Raw genomic sequence first — 3,721 nt, 5'->3', positions numbered from 1 at the left:
TTTAATAATGATAACTCTAAGATATTCCAAATACGAAGCTTCATTAATTGCTCAAGTAGCAAAATAGTGTACATGATAGAATGTCCTTGCAAGAAGATGTATATAGGTAAAACTAAAAGAAACCTTAGGACGAGGATTGGTGAACATCTGAGAGATATCAGAAATGAAAATAGAAATGTTAGAAAGGGAGAAAAAGAAAACCCATTGGCTCAACACTTCAAAGAAGTTCATGGGGGCAAAACAGATGGTCTAAAAGTAAAAGGGATCTTTCTGCTGAATATTTCAGCTCGTCGGGGTGACTTTGATAAAGTCCTCCTACAAAAGGAAAAATTCTGGATCTATACCCTGGGAGCACTTGCCCCATGCGGACTCAATACAGAACTTAACTTTGGGGTTTTTTTGAAATGAGTCTCTTGGAACCCTCTATATATCCCAAGCTATAATCTATATTGTGGTATCTTTTATGTGAATTGAATATGGACATATTTGGACAAAATATGAACTTAACCCTGCACTTGATCCTATTTCCTCTAGATAATAAAAATAAATCTTTATAATAATTGGATTGATATTGAAGCTGAGGTAACGGGATTTGGTCTTGATGTTCTCCTCTTTAGAATAAGTATTGTGCTAATATTGATCTCCTCTCTATTATTAATCCTTTTTTTGAAGATGATCTGACTGTTAACATTTAGGCTCCTTCCTTCTATATCCAGCAACCATTTTAAATTTAAATTTAAATTTAATATATGTGTTTTAATTCACTTTGGATCATTCCAATGTAGTGATACTCTTTCAACACAAGATGGCGAGGTGGAGACTCTTTGGTATGCAATTAGAGCACCATATAAGGCGAAGTATTGAAGTCCCCTCCCAGTTCTGACGAAGTCTGCGGTGATTGGCGGACGAAACGCGTCAACGTATTGACGTCACTACGCTCGGCGTCTTCACTGGGTGCGGCGCCCACGAGGCGGGAAGGAACGGCGGTGTCACAGCTCTCTGTTAGGAAGGCCCTTGACCCTCTGAAAACTACCATAAGGCTACTATTGCAGCGGTTCGCAAACGGCAATCTTTCATGGAAATTTATCTTCCACCGGTGGCAAGTTATTTCAGCTTACGGCTGTTGAGATCTATAGAGCATTTATGGTATTAAAAGGGCATGCTATATGGGCCTAATTTACCCTGTATATTCGGGGAATTCTTTGTAAATCCTCTTTTGAGGACGATCTACATATATATATATATACGCTATCCTATCCAGGTGTTGTGCTGTGACATAGCCATATCCTCATGAAACCGCAATAACCCTCTCATTTTGAGTAATTTTTGGAAACCCTTTATTGGGTATAAATACTCAGGCCTGTATAGCCTGTTACATGCTATACACATAGTATATGGAGCAATAATCTTCTCATTTTGAGTAATTTTTGGAAACCCTTTATTGGGTATAAAAACTCAGGCCTGCATGGCCTGTTATATGCTATATACACAGTTGATGTGTTTGGAATCCATGTATTGTGACTACCTGGCTCCCCACCCCCACATGTATCTTGGAAAAGCATCAAGGACCTGATCCTATTTCAAGTCGACAGAAGTCTTCTTGATCTTCATTTATGGTAATATACCCACTCTATGTGTGTCTTGTTTTCAGGGTGACCTGATGCCCATGATTTTTATATGTATCACTATTTTTCTATATATATCCTCAGAATCATTTGGTACTGTGGACCCTGTTTCACTTGGGGTGGCTATCCAGGAAGTCCCTACATTTGAGAAGTTGGCCTGTTAATCTCACTATTGAGAAGGTAATAGTAGTATCCATTGAATACTGCAGAGGGAGGCTTGGTGAATTTTGGATGTGTTTTGGTTTTTTGGTTTTCATACTTCTATATATATACTATGTACTTCTGTGTTCCAGCTTTTTCATACCAGGAGATACCTGACATATATTGGGAACACATTTGCTGAATACATGGTTCATTTGAATACAAGACGAAAACCTATGGACACCCAGGATAACTATATCACCACTATATAACTCTGCCTTATGGTACTCTATTTGCTAAGATGACCCGAAACTGAAGACGCCTAGTGCTTTTTAACATGATTTTATTTACTTTTTTCATATGTACACCGTGCTCATGTTTAACCTCCTTATGATCTATGTGATCAAATAAAGTATTGTTTGGAATATTTTTGAATTCATATTACTCCGCGTGGATCACCTAGTAACCTTCTTTTTCCAGGTAGGGGTGTTCTTATCACACTACCATTTTGCTTAGTATGCAGCTGAGAGTGGCATTGTTACCTAAGTGACAGCATGATGTGAGATTGTCCAGTCCTTTGTGACTAGTTGGTGAGAAGGGCAGGGGTCAGGCATTGTGTTTGTCACAGTAGTGATAGCATTTTTATATAATTGCTTGCATGTGCTTCAGGATTTTAGAAGATTTTTTTCAAAGGCTAGAGGAAGGAAAAACTTAGCTTGTCGGGTATTTGTTGGAGGCGCTGCTAGGACTGTGAATAACTTTGGGCACTCAGAGAAGAATCAGATGGCACATTCAGTATGCCACAGCGAATTGTGGGTATGCCAAAATTGTGCTAACAGTGAGAGCAGCTCATAACTTGCTGTGTACATGGAGACCTATGTCACAACCCTTGCACCCACAAAATAGGCTTTAATTACCATGCCACAAGTGAGACTCTAACAGACATATACAAACTTATAACAATAATAATTTGTAAAAAAATAAAACTCTTCCACTATATATGTTTTTCTGCACACTGCCTACCTTGAAGAAACACTTAATTGACACAGTAAGTGACTACATAGCAACCAGCAACTGCTATAACATATATCATAAAGAGTGTTAGAGTCAAGAAGATATAATGCATTTAGAGTGCATTGGTCAGGAGTATATCATATACAGCCCAATGTACAGAGTGTTGTTGTCAGGTGTATGAAGGATATGGAGTATAGATAGTGCAAGGCTCAGGAGTGCATAACATGCAGATTGCAGTGCTCAGGCGTGCATACTGCACAACGCTCAAAGTGTAGGGTGCAGAAGTATGTAGTGCAGGAGTCTGGAGAATGTAATGAACACTTAACGAACACTGTAACGAGCAGGGGTCATAAATGACTAATACAACCACAGAGTGGAGGGAGCAGGGGTACATAAAACAGAGAGTAAAGTGGTAAGATATATATAAACCAAACATTGCAGTGCTGCCGTTTCTGAGGTCTGATAGTTGGCAAAAATTGTGGGTGCAGTGCAAATAGTGTAGGTACTGTGGCACCATCATTGCCTTGGAACCTGGAGAACCTAGGAAAAGATGCGGGGTATATGCCTCTAGTGCCCAACACTAGCTTTGCCCATAGTTGTTCTGCTGCTGTGCTACGTTTTGACTCCTTTGTACACCCTGTATAATGGTCCCAGGCCCTAGTGATATGCCCCACAAATGAGGACATGACTCTTCATTCAAGGTTTGACACCAACCACCACACACCTTGATAAATTAAACACCAGACAAACATTTCCATATAAAAGAGGTACCAGACAACTCTTTGCATTAAAGACTTAGCAATATACTCTGCTTTTTCAAGAAGCTTTGACACAGGATAAAACATAGCAAACAAAACAGAGCCTCAACATGACAGTGTATGAAATATCCAATGCAATGTACGCCATATTGCCAAAAGTATTGAGACATCCCTCCAAATCAT

At 39.3% G+C, this 3,721-nt stretch overlaps 1 long non-coding RNA gene across 2 annotated transcripts; it reads left to right on the top strand.

Moving 5' to 3' along the window:
- The first annotated feature begins 754 nt into the window (after positions 1-754).
- On the top strand, positions 755-2,193 carry LOC149446124 (uncharacterized). Of its 2 annotated transcripts, XR_016306260.1 has the most exons (3): positions 765-1,616; positions 1,710-1,805; positions 1,919-2,193. It is a non-coding gene; the product is annotated as an uncharacterized LOC149446124 (long non-coding RNA). The 2 variants fall into 2 exon arrangements; XR_016306259.1 differs by having other exon boundaries at positions 755-1,805.
- The last annotated feature ends 1,528 nt before the right edge of the window (positions 2,194-3,721 follow it).

This window comes from Staurois parvus, unplaced genomic scaffold (genome assembly GCF_062004578.1).
Source record: "Staurois parvus isolate SC_StPar_1 unplaced genomic scaffold, SC_StPar_1.0 ptg000696l, whole genome shotgun sequence".
NCBI lineage: Eukaryota > Metazoa > Chordata > Amphibia > Anura > Ranidae > Staurois > Staurois parvus.
The sequence above is the reverse complement of the archived record's forward strand: the minus strand, read 5'-3'. Positions and strand labels throughout refer to the sequence as shown.